Source organism: Pongo abelii, chromosome 13 (assembly GCF_028885655.2).
Source record: "Pongo abelii isolate AG06213 chromosome 13, NHGRI_mPonAbe1-v2.0_pri, whole genome shotgun sequence".
In the NCBI taxonomy this organism is placed as follows: Eukaryota; Metazoa; Chordata; class Mammalia; order Primates; family Hominidae; genus Pongo; species Pongo abelii.
In genome coordinates this window covers 54129840-54149102 of record NC_071998.2, presented here as the reverse complement: position 1 = coordinate 54149102, position 19263 = coordinate 54129840, and the positions used below count along the sequence as shown (strand labels likewise).

The following is a 19263-nucleotide window of genomic DNA, read 5'->3' as shown; positions in this document are numbered from 1 at the left end:
CTAGACATCATATGCAGAAAAAAAAAATGAACCTCAACCTAAAATCACATTACATTCAAAAATTAACTCCAAAAGGAAAAGAGTAAGATATAAGACTTTTAGAAGAAAACATAGGGGTAAAATCTACATGAGCCAGAGTTAGGCAAAGAGATCTTAGATGCCAAAGCACAATTCATAAAAGAAAAAAACTGGTAAGTTGGACTTTAAAAAATAAATCTCTTTCTCTCCAAAAGGCACTTAAGAGAATGAACAAACAAGTTACAGACTGGGAGAAAAGAATTGCAGATCACATATCCAACTTGTCTAAATTTATATCCAGAACATATAAAGAAACTCTCAAAACTAAGTAATAAGAAAACAAATGATCAAACTTTAAAAATAGGCAAAACCTGAACAGACACTTCACTGAAGAGGGTATACTGATGGCAAATAAACACATGAAAAGATGTTCAGCATTGTTGGCCGTTAGGGAAAAGTGAATTAAAACCACAATAAGATGCCAGTAAATACCTATTAGAGTGGCTAAAAAAAAATACAATACCAAGTGCTGATGAGGATGTGGAGCAACTGGTACTATTAAACATTGCTGATATGGGAATATAAAATGGTACAGCCACTCTAAAAAACAATTTGGCACTTTCTTATCACCTTAAATACAGCTTTATGATATGGCACAGCAGTCCCACTCCTGTGTATAGGTCCTAGAGAAAGGAAAACACGTTCACACAAAAATCCGTATGTGAATGTTTATAGCAGAACTCTGCATAATCAATCAAAATGGGAGACAACTCAAATATTCTTCAATAAGTAAATAAACAAACTACAGTCTATCCATAAAACGTGATCCATTCAGCAAGAGAAAGGAACATACCATTGATACGTACAAAACTCAGATGAATCTTAGAGGCATTATAGTCAGTGAAAAAACCAGTCTCAAAACTTACATAGAATATGATTCCATCTGCATGATAGCCTCAAAAAGACAAAACCATAGTGATGGAAGACAGACTAGTGGTTGCTAGAGGTTAGGAATGGAGAAAGGGTGTGACTACAAAGATGTAGCATGAGAGAGCTCTTTGGCATGATGGAACTGTTCTATATTCTAATTTTGATGGTGGCTATAAGAATTTTAACATGTTAACCATAGAACTGTACACTAAAATAGTCAATTTTATTGTATGATCAACACATGTACACACACATACAAACATCCCCTTAAGAGTCAGTTGGTGCATACATGTCCGGCATTTGCAAGAGTGGGTCTGAGTTTGCTGGTGGGGAATTCCTGTTTTCTACTGAGTTCTCATCCCTGCAAAGAGCAAAACCTTGAGTGGCCTGATGCCACTCATTCCCATTGAGGATATCTGACCTAATTGTTTTGGGTATCGTTGGGCATGGAAGGTTCACTAACATCTTAAGATAATATCCACACGGCCAGCCAGAGCCTCCCCGGTTATCTGGCTTGGGGACGCACATGGATCATGAAGGAGGTTGGGAAGGCTTTCCAAATACGCTTGGGCTGAGTTTTGAAGTCGCTGAAATGGTAATCAGATAAATGAGAGAGCAGAGAGAGCAATAAATAAAGGCTCAAAGACATGAGCGCAGGGCAGAACTGACACAGTGGGCATGGTTGGGGTTGGGGCTGGGGCTAGGGTGAGTCAGGGAGCTTGCGTGCCACCCTATGTTAGGGAACCACTGTAGGGGCTTTAAGCTGGAGAGTGACTCCGCCAGATTTGCATCCTGGAAAGATAGCTCTGACTTAGTTTGCAGAATGAATTGGCAGAGACAAGATTGTATGCAGAAAGAGTTTTAGGAAGTTGATGAAGTAGGCTTGGTGAGAAATGCAGCAGTCCTGAACCAAGACAGTGTCAGAGGGTAGAAGGGAAATAAATGAATTTGAGAGTTATTTGGCCAATAACATCCGCAGAACTTGGTATGTGGCATGGGACACAGAGTCAGTTGGAATGTTCCAAAAGTGTACCACTTCGGACCCAAACTGCTTCAATATATCTGCTGCATCAGTTATTTGCTGTGGGGTCTTAGACAAGTTATTTCATTTGCTTGTGCCTCAGTTTCTCACCTGAAAATGAAGTTACCTCATAGAGTTGTTGTGGAGATCAGAGTTAATTATATTTAGCCCAAGATCTGGTACATGGTAAGCCCTCCAAAAATGTTTGCAAATAAAAACACAATTTAGGGGTATCTATTTCTAGGTAACGAATCACCCCCAAATTTAGCGGCTTAAAATAATAATGACCATATCATTATTGCTCACAGTTCTCTTTTGTGATTGCAGGGAGCTGGTGGCTGGGGCTGGGATCATGTAAAGGCCATCACTCACTTGTCTTCTGACTGGGCTGGAAGGATTCAAGCAGCTGGGGCTCCCGTATCCCTTTTCTCGCTGACTCTCTCTCTCTCCCCCCAACTCCCACCCCCACTATCCTCCCTCTTGCTCTGGTTTTCCCATGTTGCCTCTCCAGCATGGCAGCTTCAAGGCAGCTGGACTTCTTACATGATGCTTCAGGGCTTCAAAGTGAGTGTCCCAAGAAGAAAACTAATCAGATGCTGGCCTCTTCTAACCTATCTCAGATTTCACATAGCCTCACTACTGCTGCATTTTGTCTGTCAAGGTGATCACAAAGGCCAACCCAGCTTCAAGAGACAGGGACAGAGCCTCCATTTTCTGATGGGAAGAGTATCAAATATTCTATAGGCCTATTTTTAAACTGCCAGGGGACCCAGGATGAAAAGTCTGAGGTTTCTAAAGGGAGGATAGATAAGTTTATTTTTCCTTTGTTGGGTCTCATGTGCAGGTATCCAGGTAGAGTCCCAGCAGGTAATTGTATATTGAGTTTGTCACTGAGGAAACAGCATGAGGCAACAGATAGAGATGGAAATGGAAGCTATAAAAGCAGATGCGATCCCTGTGGGAGAGTGTGCTGCTCAAGAAGAGGGTGGAAGACAAACCCTTGATGAACATCAACATCGTGTAAAGCACAATGTCAAAGGTGGAGAGATGAGAACTTATCCAGCTGGCTGAGTTCCTCTAGACATCCAACTGGTTTCACTCCTAGAGTACTGCAGTCTGAGACTTCTTTCTCTGGGATTCAGTATTCTCTTGGTAAAACAGTCATCTTTCCAGCAGGACTGAACCCTTGCTAGCCCAGATCAAGGGTCCTCTTCCACCTCTCACAGCTGGCTGCTGAGTCAGAACCTCCTACCTTCCTCCAAAGGCCAGGCTGTGTTGTAGAGGCTTCTGTCCTGTGTGTTTCCAGTATGGGACAAGGCACTAGATCCTCCACCCTCTTCCCAGTTAGATATGTTCCCTGGAGTAAAAGAGTCTTTGAACAAGTTGTTAGGAAAGTTTCTCCTCTTCAACCACTTCAAAATGTCCTTTTGAGTGTAAGCCACGTCCAAATAATTAGTCTTCAGTTCCAGATCCTGTTAGAGAGCCACATTGGTACAGGAGCTTTCCTGGTTCCCCTTTTGTGAGTTGCCATAAAGAAAGAGAAAGTGACCTATAATCTATGAAAGAGCCAGGTTCTAAAACAGATCATTCTGACTTCAGAGCTCAGCCCTTCACCCTAGGCATCCCTCCAAGAAACACCAGCATGAACTTACCTAGAACGGGCCTGAACATTTGAACAACTGAACACAATACACCCCAGCTGGCTCCTGGCAGATTGCACTCCAGTGTGGTGAGTTTAATTTGAGCAAGCAGTTGAAATAAAACAGGGCTGGCTGTGGGGATGTGGCAGAGCCAGAATGGCTTCTCTTGATCTTTTTCTGCTCTCTGGGAAACAAGATGAATTAATGAACTGATTCATACTCCCTTTTACCCAAAGTCTGAAATAAACCACCCTTATCATCTCATCAAACCTTTACCCAACCCAAACTATGGATCTGGGATTCTTACTCTTCTCTTGCCTTCCATCTATCCCACTCCTGATGGAAGTTTCTTCCCATCTTCCAATCCCATGGGCTTCACTTTCCTGCCTATAAACAGCTGTCAACTGCCTGATCTCCCTATGCTAATCCATTCTACACATTTTAACCAGGCTTTTCTCCAATCTAGGCTGGCTTTTACACAAACATGTTCAATGACTATTCATTATCCTTAATAACTAATCTTTGTATATTATAGTTTAACACACGGTTGATCTCATTTTATCCTCACAATGAACCCATTACATGGAAGGGAACTTAGGGTCAGAGAAGTATAAATTCTCCTCCCTGGCATTCAAGGCCTTTCATGATGTGCCCCAAGTGATTTCCTAGTCTTGGTTCTCTAAACCACCCCTCAAGCACCAGCCAAACTACTGACTGAACACACTCTTATCACCTCTTTATGGAAGAAACAGAACTTTGGTGTCCAACAGAACTGGATATTGAAGCTGGCCATGTGACTTTGGACAAGTTTCCTAACCTGTGTTACATTATTGTCTTTATCTGTAAATAACAGGCTTTTTAGATTAGATGATTAAGTAAAATAATGTATTATAAAAGTGTTTGGGCCATAGGCACCTGACACGTTAGTTTCTTCTTCCCCTGCCCCTCTGTCTTTAGGTGTTCTCTCCACTCTCCACCGTCCTCAGTAGTCCCCGCCTAGTGAATTCCTTCTCACTCTCACATCCAAGGTTCATCTAAAATTCTTTCTTAATCTCACCTAATGTGAATTTCAAGGGTAGCTCTGAACTCCTACAACTTTGGGGTGGCCATTCGTATAGACTAGCTTGTTCTCTTGTCTTCTGTCTTGTCCTGCCTACTAGAATACAATTTCTCAGTGGCAGGAGCAGCGTCCTCTCTTTGACCTCACAACATAGCACCTCCTGTGGTGCTGGCACAAAGAAGTCACCCAGAAAACATTTGTAAGATTGACTCAAGACCACGGGAGGCTTCTTGTGTTCCACGTGCTCATTTCCTGATTGCTGTGATATTTGCTTTCGGCTGAACACTGGTCACCTTCCCTCTTCTGTTATTGTGTACCAGAATGAAAGATGACAGCCAGGAGGAAGTTGGCTTGCAGAGGTATTTGGGCTGAGCTCACAGAATTTAACAATTGTTTTTAGCTTTTGTTAACATTTTAAAAATTGGGTGGTCTCACACAAAGACCTAGATTTTTAGTTTCTCTTTAAAAATTCAGGAGACAAGGCCACCATGGACTCTCACTTTCATGTGATGGGGCTTGGCAGAGATATCAGGACCAGCAGAGACCCATGGGCCTGCTTCCCTCACTTCTGCCCTGATCACTGTAGCCTTGTACGTTTGCAGTCTTTGATGTCAACTGAAAGCTGTTGAAATGTATTTCAACTCTATCTTTAAGAATGAAGTTGTAGCCGAGCATGGTGGCTCACACCTGTAATCCCAGCACTTTGGGAGGCTGAGACAGGTGGATCACTTGAGGTCAGGAGTTCAAGACCAGCCTGGCCAACATGGGGAAACTCCATCTCTACTAAAAATAAAAAAAATAATGAAAAGCTTAGCCAAGCGTGGTGGTGGGTGTCTGTAATCCCAGCTACTCAGGAGGCTGAGGCAGGAGAATTGCTGAACCTGGGAAGCGGAGGTTGCAGTGAGCCGAGATCTCACCATTGCACTCCAGCCTAGGTGACAGAGCGATACTCCATCTCAAAAAAAAAAAAAAAGAATGAAGTCCTTACTTTTTTTGATTTTAGGACAGACGACCAAGGAGGTGTTATTTCCTTGAGTGGTGAAAAGGTTCTTCTACTGCATGTTTTTGTTTTTGTTTTTGTTTTTGTTTTTTGAGACAGGGTCTCACTCTGTCACCCAGGCTGGAGTGCAGTGGCATGATCTCAGCTCACTGAAGCCTCAGCAGCCTGAGCTCAAGCGATCATCCCACTTCAGCTTCCCTAATAGCTGGGATTACACACGTGAGCCACTGCGCCTGGCCTACAGCATGGTTTTTAAATCTTTGTGCTCTCCCTCTGTAGACATCTTTCATTTGTTTAGAATCTGTGGTGATGGAGGCCTCATGCTCTATTCCAACTCCAGCTGCCTGTCAATGTAGTGTCTGTAGCTTCTTTCACATGGAGAAACCATCAGTCCCATTCTGTCCATCAAGGTAGAGTGAAAAGTATCAGGTCTGTCTGCTTCCTCTACCACCTTTCAGCACTGATGGCTCCACTCCCTGAGGGGAGAGGCAGAAGTGACAGGGAAGGAAGAAAGAAGAATAATTTTCTCACTTTATGATTTATTGCATTTAATACTCACCCTGAGTCTGAGTCGAGTATCATTCCTTCCCGGACCTCATATTCTCCCGGACCTCATATTCTCCACAGAGCTTAGCAAAGTGGTTGTATGCACAGGTATGCAAGTCATTAATTAATGACAGTTGATTTTTTCTAGGCCATTAGCTTTTATTTTACTTTTTCTATAGGGATTTTCAGATCACACTGTTCTCAAAATAATCCTGGTTTTCTGTTGGCTGTTTTGATTTATCTTAAGACACTGTAATTGAAAATTAAGCTCTTAAGCATCTCCTTTACAGGCTATGTTCCACAATCTGTAATCACAACTTTTCTTTAAATTGACCATCATCTTTTGAGCTGTTAATAAACATGTCTGGCTTCGTTTGGATTTTCAAATTGCTATTTCCAGATGGTGAGACTTTCAGATTTGATAGGCTCACACACATCCTGCCAAGTAGAAGTTTGAGCAAAATGTCACATCTTTGGCAATATTTGTGCTATTAGTATGATGATTAAAGGAAAAAGAAAAGTTTCACTGTGATGTCATCAGCTTTCCCACCTCATGAAAAAGCCATCAAATTATCAACCAATCAAAATTAAATGAATCCCATTTACTTTTATTATTGTCTACTTTTCTTTTTTCCCCATTTTAAAAATGAATTTGGTTCATTTGCTTTCTGCTTCTGGATTTGCCTGTTCTGGACATTTCATATCAATGGAATCATATAATACATGGACTTTTGTGACTGGCTTCTTTGGCTTGTTTCACTTAGTGTAATGTTTTCAAGGCTCATCCATACCATAGCAGGCAGCAGTGCTTTATTCCTTTTTATGGCTGAATATTATTCCATTGGATAGAGATACAATATTTTGTTTATCCAATAATAAGTTGGGCATTTGGAATGTTTTCACATTTGGCTATTAGGAATAATGTTGTTGTGAACATTTCTTGTACAGTTTTTGTGTAAGGACATGTTTTCAATTCCAGAGGATGTATATCTAGGCATGCAATTGCTGGGTCACATGGTAACTCTATGTTTAATTTTTGAGGAACTGCCAAACAGTCTTCCACAGAGGCTGCACCATTTTACATTCTCACCAAAAAGGCAAAAAGATTCCAATTTCTCCACATTCTCACCAACATATATCATTTTCTCTTTTTTGTGTTTTTTAAAAATAGCCATTCTAATGAGTACAAAGTAACATCTTATTGTGGTTTTGATTTATATTTCCCTAATGACTAATAATATTGGACATCTTTTTATATGCTTATTGTCCATTTGTATATCTTCATTGGAGAAATGTCTATTCAAATCTTTTGTCTATTTTTAACAATTTGGTTGTCTTTTTATTGTTGAGTTGTAAGAATTCTTTATGTATTCTAGACCCTTACCAGATACATAATTTGCACACTTCTCTTTTTTGAATAAATTGCAAAGCAACATTTTTCAAGAAAATTTTTATTTTTTTCTGCCATATTGTGAAGCTTGGTTGTCTCTACCAGGTACTACCTCCTATTTACCCATAAGTATTTGGAAGGTCATCAGGATTTATGCTCAAAAATGGAGTTGGGGGGTGAGAAGAAAGCACTTTGTTTGGAGAGGGTTTTACTGTTGAGGCCCTGCATTAATCCTCTCTGCCACCTCAAGGAAAGCTGTGGTCACATCTGGTATAGTAGAAAGTGCCATGGTGGCTGAGGAAGCTTGTGGGTTTATCACATTTTTATCCATGGTGGCATGGATACCTTGCTTTTGCTTCAGAATTGCTCTTAAAGAAAAATTCTGGGGCAGATGAACCCCATCATCATCCAGGAAGAATATTTGCAGCACATTTTCTCTTGTCATGATGAGGTTGTTGTTTGAGACGGTATGGTTAGAAGCTTTATAATGGCTGGCTAGTGTCATTTTCCCTCATTTAGGCTCAACTGTGACTTTATATCTGTATACCTTATGGAAGGCCTGGAGCCTCACACTGAGGCAGAAGAGGCAAGGGGCAAGTGCAGTTGATGGTGGCAGCTAAGTGTGAGAGAAAGTCAGCAAAGACAATTATTTATTCAAGACCTTTACAAAGGGAGCGGCCCACTTGTTTGCATGTTGATTGAACCATACCTTAGTGTCCAGTTGCTTGAGGCTTGCAGCAGCATCTTTATGCTCTTCAAAGTGAGTGCTGCCATTGGTAGCAAGGTCTTATGGATGCCCTTGCTAGGTCCATTTCCTTCTTTGTTATTCCAAGTATAGTTCTAATGAATCTGAACCTGCCTTTTTTAATTTATTTATTTATTTTTTTTGAGATGGAGTCTTACTCTGTAGCCCAGGCTGGAGTGCAGTGGCACAATCTCAGCTCACTGCAAGCTCTGCCTCCTGGGTTCATGCCATTCTCCTGCCTCAGCCTCCCAAGTAGCTGGGACTACAGGCGCCCAACACCACGCCCGGCTAATTTTTTGTATTTTCTGTAGAGACAGGGTTTCACTGAGTTAGCCAGGATGGTCTCGATCTCCTGACCTTGTGATCTGCCTGCCTCGTCCTCCCAAAGTGCTGGGATTACAGGTGTGAGCCACTGAGCCTGGCCCGAACTTGCCTTTTAACAAGACCCCAAGGTGATTGAAGGCACATCAAAGTTTAAGAAGCATAGATTTACATTATATTCTCTCTATCCCTGCACATCTCACAGGGTTCTTCAGCCTAATGTCCGTGTGAGTCAGTCTTCCTCTTTCTTTTCATGGCTTCCATGGATTTCACCTGGTGTACTCTTGATGCCATCTGTATTAGCCTGTTCTCACAATGCTATAAAGAAATACCCAAGACTGGGTAATTTATAAAGGAAAGAGGTTTAATTAACTCGAAGTTCTGTGTGGCTGGGGAGGCCTCAGGAAACTTAGAATCATGGCAAAAGGGGAAGCAGTCACCTTCTTCACAAGGCAGCAGGAGAGAGTGTGAGCGTGTGAAGGAGGAACTGTCAAACACTTATAAAACCATCAGATCTCATGAGAACTCATTCACTATCATGAGAACAACATGTGGGAGACCCCCACTTCCATGATCCAATCACCTTCCACCAGGTCACCTCCCTTGACACATGGAGATTATGGGGATTACAATTCAAGATGAAATTTGGGTGGGGACACTGCCAAACCATATCACCATCCTAGTACTGGCTGCAGCTTCCTTTAATTACTGGATGAAGAAACACAATCTTTTGATCAACTAGCATTTCCCTGAAGCACTTGTAAACAATTCCATAAAAATCCTGAGATAGGTACCTATTTGTGTTTACTCTTGAACCTTCCCCAGCCTTCTCTCCTTCCTCCTCCTCCCCCTCCCTGTCTTCCCACAGCTCAATACTTCCACCTTCCATTGTTCAGTACCCCGCTGTGACTCCTGCCTGTGCTGAGTTGCATCTATGATTGACTGTCATTAGATGTGAGCTCCTTGAGGGAAGGGTCTTACATCATCCATTTCTATACCTTGATTCCCACCCCTGGACCTAACAACAGGTGCTCGGACATAGTAAATATTCGCAGAATTTAATTAAGTTATTGAGTCACATTGGAAATTATTTCAAAAGACACTAAATGCCTTTTCTTTTTTTTTTTCCACATGCCATTTGTTCTAGTACCACTAAGATCCTGAGACTTTTATTTTGTTGATATCAAGTGGTATAAATATTAACAATTATATTATATATCATAATTTTAACTCTGAAGTTTTTAATTTATAGAACAAAATTTAATATTTCTCTACCAAAATAAATGTCATAGACTGAGGAAAGAATTTTGTTAATTTGGTCATACCAAAAATATTTAACATTAATTTCTCTCCTCAACTTCTGACTCTGCTGCTCTTTAGCTCTGTAACCATGACTTACCTGTCAAAGCCAAAACTCTTTTGAGCATTTCATGAGAAAATCTATAAAGAGTATATAGCCTACAATAATAGCTAACATGTATTAGCTGTACTTACAGTGTGAGCCAGGTACTTTTTATTCTAAGTACTTTACATATAGTCTCATTTTAAAATCTCCTAATGACTCCATGAGGTTGATATTTTGTTATTCCCATTGTTATAGGTGAGGAAACAGAGGCACAGGCTACAGGGTATTTTGTCCAAGATAACACAGCTAATAAAGTGGTGAGGCCAAGATTTGAACAGTATCTTCTTAAAGAGCCTGCCTCCTGAAGGGTTACTGCTGAATTCCTTTCTTCCTTCAAAATGCCTCGTGATTTAACATGCCTTATTTCATTGTGTATATTAAAGGCCCTTTGTTTATACATTACTCTCATCTATATTTCCCCATTTGGCCAACGCATTGTATAAATTAGGTGATCTGTAAGTGATTGTTGGCTAATTGATCCTATGTGCATACATGGGAATACTTGGAAAAGCAATGATTGTTTTAATATAACAAGTTCTTGATGTAGCAAGATTGTTCCTATACATTGTGGAACTCTCAATTTTAATATTTACTGACTCCATTATCCATCTTAAAATGGGCATATTGGAAAGGGTAAGGAATAAATAATTGATGGTGGTGTCACACATCTAGTAATATGGTAGTTGAGCTAATATGAATGGGTTCTCCCACCATCTCAAACACATAGAAATATAAAAGTCCCCTCCAGATCAATGCAGAGCCAAACCCAAACTCAAAAGCAATAAAGGAAATCCCCTTGTGCCAGAAATAAAAAGGGAACTCAAAGCCAGAAGTATAAACAAGATCTGATGCTAAGGTCTAGACCTGTCTTAATCTGTTTTGTGTGGCTATAATAGAAGACCTGAGACTGGGTGACTTATAAAGAAAAGATGTTTATTTAGGTCACAGCTCTGTAAGCTGGGAAGTTCAAGGGCATGGCCTTGGCTTCTGGTGAAGACTTTCAAGCTTCATCACAATATGGTAGAGAAAGTCATCTCATCTTGGGCCATGTGTATATAATTTAATTTTAATAACTAATATAAAATTAGTTTTAAAATATTGTAGAGAAGGTCAAAGGGGAAGCAGATCTGTATAAAGAGGAAAAACCTGAGGGGTATCCTGGCTTTCTAACAACCCACTCTTGAGTATACTAATCCATTCCCATGAAAACTAATCCAGTCCTGCCAGAGTAAGAACTCACTACTGCAAGAATAGCATCAAACTATTCATGAGGGATCCAGCCCCATGACCCCAAGTGCCTCCCACTGGGCCCTGCCTTCCAAGACTGCCACAGTAGGGATGAAATTTCAGCATAAGTTTTGGTGAGGACAAACCAACCATAGCAAGACCCACTTTCAGGCTTTAATAATGGGAGATAGGGGTCTTAATATCCACATGGGGAAAAGAGATATGATCTTGGCCCATGTGAGTGAAGGAGTCTAAACGAAACCTTGACATAAAGTCTGGAACCACAAAATTTGGCCCTGCCCTTGGAAACAAGAGCAGAGAAATTCTACCTAGTGACTAAGGAAAACCTTAAGAAAGCTTGCCATTTGCCCATGGCTAAAATAAGGGGTAAAGAGGGTACTCATGAGAAGATTAAAATCCAGATTTATACTTCCCTCAGCGCATCATCTAAATTTACACCACTGTGTAATGCTGATTTATCAAGTTGAAAAATTAATATGAAAACTGTCCTGGAGGACTTGAAACTCCTAAGTCCCCAGAAAAAAACAAGTAGCCTGTAGGTAGACTTTCACAACTCAGAAAAAAGCCAACCCCCTCCTCAAAAAACAAGCCTATGATCAAAAATTACAAATTACACAGGAAAAGACCCAGTAGGAGAATAGGTATCCCCCAAACTGGAGATGATAGAACAGTCTGAAATAATATATACTAAATATGTTTAGAATAACTAAAGAAAAACAGGTGGAATAGAAACTAGATAATAGAAAAATGATCGTGTGAAAAGGATACTATAACTTCTAGAAATGAAACTTAGAGTGGAATTAAAAATTCAGTGAATGAATTAAACATCCAGTAAATGCAACTGATGTAAGGATTGGAAACTGCAAGATAGGTGTGAGAAAAATCAGTCAATGCATCACAGAGATAAAAAATGAGGAATATATAAAAACCCTCCAAGGACCCATACATTTGGAAACTGAAAATCATATTTTTTCAAAGAATTTACAGTTCAAAGAAAAAAATCACAACAGAGATTTATAAGATATTTAGAACTAAACAAAAGTAAAAATACCGTATAATAATTCACAGAACACCAACACAGAATTTAGAAGGAAATGTCTTATATGCATATACTGAAAAACAAAAACAAAGCTATAATCCCAGCACTTTGGGAGGCCGAAGCAGGAGGGTCAGTTGAGGCCAAGAGTTTGAGACCAGCCTAGGCAACACAGTGAGACCCTGTCTCTACAACAAAACAAAACAACAACAAAAAAACTCACAAAGATAATGACAATGAGCTAAGCAACCAACTCCAAAAGTGAGAAAAATAACATAGTAAACCTTTAAAAATTAGATGGAAAGAATTTATTAGATAAGAGCAGAATTTAGTCATATAGAAAACAAAATAGGGAATGTGATATGGAATACTGAACAGCACTTTAAATGAACTGGATCTACTTGTATTAATATTAATAAATCTCAAAAACAAAAGAATTTCAAAAATGCAAGGCAAGAGAATACATCCAGACTGATACCATGTGAGTTAGATTTTTCAAGCACAAACTGATGTGAGTAGTAGATGTATAAAGGCATGGACAAAAAGTAGGCTCAAATTAGTGATTATCTAATCTATCTAAGAGAGGATGGAATTGGGGAGGATACAATGGACCCTCAACCATAATGTTTTATTTGGAAAAAAAGATCTGTGGAGGATTTGTTCAGTCTGCATGGTGGATGTATACATGTTTATGTTTTTTTACTTTTCATTGAAACATTTCAGAATACTCTTTCAAAGAATCAATAATTCATTCTGTACACTGAATAGAATTCTAACAAAATTACAGTTAAGAAATAAAGTTAATGCCAGTGTTGCATGACATTTTTACTCATGCGGTTTGGTTGTGGTAAGAGATCTACAGTAGATGTAGTAGGCAGTTCTGAGACAGCACCCAAGATTCCTACTTCTTGGCAAACATACCCTGCATAATCCCCTTACTTTAAGTGTGGATATGATGGGATTTCACATTCATAATTAGATTACGTTCTTTGGCAAAGGTAGAGAGACTTTTGCAAATGTAATCAAAGTCCCTAATCAGTTGATTTTGAGTTAATCAAAACAGATGATCCTGGGTAGGCCTGACTTAATCAAGTGGAAGCCCTTAAAGAGACTGGGCCCATCCTGCTGACTCTGAAGAGGGAAGCCACTGTGTTGTCAGAGGGCCACATGGCAAGGAACAGTAGGACTTGTAGGAGCTGAGAGGAGCCCCTGTTGACAGCCAGTAAGAAATCCTGCAACTACCAGGAAGTGAATCCTGAGAACAGCCTCATGAGCCTGGAAGAGAACCTTAAGCTCCAGGAAGGAATACAGCCTGATTGACACCTTATTGCAGCCTTGTGAGACCGTGAGCAGAGGACTCAGTGTAGCTGTGCTCAGATTCCTGATCCATGGAAATTTTGAAATATTACCTGTGTGTTGTTTTAAGCTACTAAATTTGTAGTGATTTGTTACATAGCAATAGAAAACTAATGCAGTAGCTCCATCCACCCTGTTGTATGAAAGCGGTCTGTAAATTGACATGCTATATAAACAGTGCTGGTTTTGTTATGGCATTGATTATTCACATTTTATCTGAGTACTATGATCAATACACTAGACTGTTATGGTGTACTACATTTGCCATTCTGCTATACCTTCTCTTAGAGCACAACTTTGATTGAGATAATCAAACCAGGTTCTCATTTTAGATAAAATTTCCACAAAAGATCTACAGAAATTGTTTCTAAGCTTATATAACAAAAATGGCAGCACCTATCCAATGCTAATGTCTATGCGAACATCTCTATTATATGGAGTTTGAGTTTTGAGACCATTTTGTTATTGTTTTGAAGCCATACTATGGGGCTCACTTCACTGATCTAGTAGATATTCTGGGTATCTGTCATGGCAAAGTGGTGAGTCTTCTGAAAAGAAGTGGAATCTGAACTTGAACTTTAGAAAATACAAGAAATAAAACCCTCCTGAAGTAAGACCAGGAGCACATCAGAAGACTCCCTTATTGGGGTCACAAACTAAGAATGAAAGGTTACCTGTCTCTTGTTACTCAGCTTATCCTGTGCATGTTATCCTCTGTGTTTATTTCCCTCTCGTCACCTCCTAGTTTTTAGCAAAGTCTCATTTAAACCTTCTAGTGTAGCTTCTGTTATGCTAGGGATATTAGGAGCATGGACACTTTGATGCACACCACGATGCGGTGATGACAGTGCTAATTAATGGGAGTCTCCCCAAGGGAAAGGCATCTGCAGGAACAAGACATAAAACTGTACAGCCCACCTCCCCTTCTCACAAGAAGATACTTCCTGCATGGAAAATCTTGGGGGATTGGAGTTTGATTTTATTAAAAATGCAAGTTAGAGGGTGGGTGCAGTGGCTCATGCCTGTAATCCCAGCACTTTGGGAGGCCGAGGCGGGCAGATCACGGGGTCAGGAGATCAGGACCATCATGGCTAACATGGTGAAACCCCGTCTCTACTAAAAATACAAAAACAAAATTAGCTGGGCATGGTGGCCGGTGCCTGTAGACCCAGCTACTCGGGAGACTGAGGCAGGAGAATGGCGTGAACCCAGGAGGCGGAGGTTGCAGTGAGCCGAGATCATGCCACTGCACTCCAGCCTAGAGGCAGAGCAAGACTCCGTCTCAAAAAACAAACAAACAAACAAAAAAATGCAAGTGAGATTTTCTTATAGTTTGAGAGTATTCTGGTTTAAGAAGGTGGGAAGAAGTAAAATTGGTTGAGGATCTAAGGTATACAGAGATGATACCAGAGCTTTGATAAATTGAGCCCTAACCTTAACAGTACATGCTTCTCAGTCTACATTCCGAGTTGGCTGTAATATATGTGGCCTCATCCACCCTTACCTCTTTGTTTGTGACACTGATACCCTTATCAACACACCTCATCCACGTGTCTTTCTTGTGCTCTATACACACATATCCGTGTCTTCATTAAGCATCTTCCCCTCGGTGTCCCATCTAAAACTGAACTCATCATCTTTAGAACTATCCATATTACCCATTTTGGTAGGTATCACCATCCACCCTGTTACCCAAGCTAGAAAACAAGAACCCCAGAACTTCACTTTATTCCTCATCTCTACTGCCTTCCACCTTCAGCCATATAATTTATCACCAAATACTAACTCTTCCACCTCCTAAATTTGTTCCCCTTCTCTACTCTTTAACACCGCTCACCTTGGATCACAGCAGCCACTTACAGGATTCGCACACTGCTTTCTAATGCAAAACTCTTTCCCATGAAGGAATAAATCCTCCAGAGGCTTCCCACTGCCTTCAGGATCAGCTTCAAATCCTTAGCTTGGCGTATGGGATCCTTCACCATCTGCCTCTTCTTACTTGTGCAGTTACGTACATCTACCTAATTATGGGCCATACTGAATTGCTTGAAGCTGTTTAAATGTGCCAAGATATCCCAGATTTCTGACCTTTAAGCATTTGCAGTAGTCTTACGAATTCATACTCGTCCTTTCCCAGACAAATGTCTCTACTCTCTTGATGAAACTGTACTGTCTTCCATCCTTAAGGGCAGGGACCATGCATCCAGATGTCTTTGTAGTCACACAGTGTGCCATGATGCCTATTTATGTAGGTGCTCAATAAGTGTTTGATGGGTATATATTAGGATAATATACCTATGTATGAGTGAACAAATGAATATGCAGATGAATGAATAAGTGTAAGGAGGAATGAAGGATGAATTAGATAATTAAAAGCCTCTGCCATCAGTCAAAATGAAACTTTTTTTTTATGTGTTGTAGAGCTAGTGTCTCATTATGTTGCCCAGGCTGATCTCAAACTCCTGGGCTCCCACCTTGACTTCCCAAAGTACTGGAATTACAGGTGTGAGCCACCATACCTGGTCTCATTTTTAAAATATATATTTACGTGATTACTTCACCACAATAGTGTAATTTTGCTCATGGTCCATGGGCCTAGTCCCTTTTAGAGTTCTCAGTCACATGTAAGATACATGCCTTGAATGGTACCAGGTGATAAAGTTGAGTTGGACAACGAAGCAAATATTGTGCATGTATTTTCTTATTTATTTAGACCAAATAGGCTAAGAGAGTAACTTGAATATTTAAGAGCTTCCTTAAAATGCACCATAAATAATGGAAAGTGAATGACTTGATTACTTCTCTTATTTTGCTCTTATTTTTATTTGGGTTGACAGGAAGGAGGAGGTTTGTGGAGGGGGAGAAAATATGAAACAGTGGAACATGCAAAAAGAGGACCCACTTCTTCCCTTTCTCTCAATTTCCATGATATAACTAACTCTGATCTCTCATGGTGGGCAATGGAATATTGTGGATAAAGTCTGGATAACTGAATTGCCAAAACCCTCCAATATGGACCACTAATTAAAGCACTGAAAGCACAACTAAGTGTACTCAGTATGTTAATGATGCAGAATACAATGTAACCTTTGATTCAGGAGCGGCTTCAAGATCCAAGGGTCCTGGGAGAAGCAGCAATCCCTCTTCCTGGGCGCAGAGATGCTGGTTTAACACAGTCATGTGTCAGAGAAAACCAGTTTTTCCTGCAGGCCCAAATCTACCCTAGAGAAATCCGTTAGACCTTTACCAAAATCAACTTTTCTTCTGAGTCAGACCGAATTCTTAATTGTAGGTGGTAGACCAAAAGGGAAAGATGACTCAATGTAAACAATCATTGCTATTGACAAAACAGTGCAAACCACATTTCCTGTTGATGGTGGAGTCACCCATGACGGAAAACATTTTTATTGCTTTAATAACACAATTATATTATTTTTTAACTCTTCCCCTTCAAATCCTCTAGCACTCAATATAGTGCTTGGGATATATTTGGATATTAATAAACGCAAAAGTGTTATTGCCTCTTTTTGAATTAACATACTACAAAGAATGTGTTTACTGTACTTTCTTACCTTAAACCTAAAAATGTACGCTAATAAGAACCTTTGCTTGATATTTCATGATTGCCTCTTTGGTCGCTAGGAAAAGTCAGCAACATTCAGCAAAATTTTCAAGCATTGGAGCATTTAATAGTTGGCTGATGGTCAACAGGCAAGTCCATCCAAACAGCCAAAGTTGTATTACTCAGTGTTTTTAAAAGATGAAGATTTGGGGTGGAGCCAAGATGGCTGAATAGGAAGGGCTCCAGTCTACAGCTCCCAGCGTGAGCGACTCAGAAGACAGGTGATTTCTGCATTTCCAACTGAGATACCAGGTTCATCTCACTGGGGAGTGTCAGAAAGTGGGTACAGGACAGTGGGTGCAGTGCACCATGCGTGAGCCAAAGCAGGGAAAGGCACTGCCTCACCCGGGAAGCGCAAGGGGTCAGGGAATTCCCTTTCCTAGTCAAAGAAAGGGGTGACAGACGGCACCTGGAAAATTGCGTCACTCCCACCCTAATACTGCACTTTTCCAATGGTCTTAGCAAATGACACACCAGGATATTATATCCCGTGCCTGGCTCAGAGGGTCCTATGCCCACATAGCCTCGCTCATTGCTAGCACAGCAGTCTGAGATCAAACTGCAAGGCAGCAGCAAGACTGAGGGAGGGGCACCCGCCACTGCCCAGGCTTGAGGAGGTAAACAAAGCAGCTGGGAAGCTCAAACTGGATGGAGCCCACTGCAGCTCAAGGAGGCCTGTCTGCCTCTGCAGACTCCACCTCTAGGGGCAGGGCATAGCCAAACGAAAGGCAGAAGAATCCTCTGCAGACTTAAATGGCCCTGTCTGACAGCCTTGAAGAGAATAGTGGTTCTCCCAGCACACAGCTGGACATCTGAGAACAGGCAGACAGCCTCCTCAAGTGGGTCCCTGACCCTCAAGTAACCTAACTGGGAGGCACCCCCCAGTAGGGACAGACTGACACCTCACATGGCCGGGTAACCCTCTGAGACAAAACTTCCTGAGGAATGATCAGGAAGCAACATCTGCTGTTCACCAATATCTGCTTTTCTGCAGCCTCCACTGCTGATACACAGGCAAAGAGGGTCTGGAGTGGACCTCCAGCAAACTCCAACAGACCTGCAGCTGAGGGTCCTGACTGTTAGAAGGAAAGCTAACAAACAGAAAGGACATCCACACCAAAACCCCATCTGTACGTCACCATCATCAAAGACCAAAGGTAGATAAAACCACAAAGATGGGGAAAAAACAGAGCAGAAAAACTGGAAACTCTAAAAATCAGAGCACCTCTCCTCCTCCAAAGGAATGCAGCTCCTCACCAGCAATGGAACAAAGCTGGAGGGAGAATGACTTTGACTAGTTGAGAGAAGAAGGCTTCAGACAATCAAACTACTCTGAGCTAAAGGAGGAAGTTCGAACCCATGGCTAAGAGGTTAAAAACCTAGAAAAAAAATTAGACGAATGGCTAACTAGAATAACCAATGCAGAGAAGTCCTTAAAGGACCTGATGAAGCTGAAAACCAAGGCATGAGAACTACGTGACGAATGCACAAGCCTCAGTAGTCGATTCAATCAACTGGAAGAAAGGGTATCAGTGATGGAAGATGAAATGAATGAAATGAAGTGAGAAGAGAAGTTTAGAGAAAAAAGAATAAAAAGAAACGAAAAAAGCCTCCAAGAAATATGGGACTATGTGAAAAGACCAAATCCACATCTGACTGGTGTACCTGAAAGTGACAGGGAGAATGGAAGCAAGTTGGAAAACACTCTGCAGGATATTATCCAGGAGAACTTCCCCAATCTAGCAAGGCAGGCCAACATTCAGATTCAGGAAATACAGAGAACGCCACAAAGATACTCCTCGAGAAGAGCAACTCCAAGACACATAATTGTCAGATTCACCAAAGTTGAAATGAAAGAAAAAATGTTAAGGGCAGCCAGAGAGAAAGGTCGGGTTACCCACAAAGGGAAGCCCATCAGACTAACA

The 19263-nt window shown here is 40.9% G+C and overlaps 2 protein-coding genes across 17 annotated transcripts in view; one reads left to right on the top strand and one right to left on the bottom strand.

Moving 5' to 3' along the window:
- Window positions 1-19263, bottom strand: part of SPATA6L (spermatogenesis associated 6 like) — a 157602-nt gene that overhangs the window by 8477 nt on the left and 129862 nt on the right. Inside the window, exons 18-19 of one of the 15 annotated variants that reach the window (XR_008509684.2) lie at window positions 3622-3793; window positions 2772-3483 (exon numbers count right to left, since the gene is read on the bottom strand). The exons of 11 other annotated variants lie outside the window; for them this stretch is intronic. The gene's annotated coding sequence lies outside the window, so the exon portion shown is untranslated. Of the gene's footprint in view, window positions 1-2771; window positions 3794-19263 lie in introns of those variants that run through there. 3 more of the 15 variants (XR_008509665.2, XR_008509669.2, XR_010136512.1) reach the window with 3 other exon arrangements.
- The window catches only part of SLC1A1 (solute carrier family 1 member 1), a 91010-nt gene that overhangs the window by 22793 nt on the left and 48954 nt on the right, over window positions 1-19263 (top strand). The gene's annotated exons all lie outside the window — the stretch shown is intronic.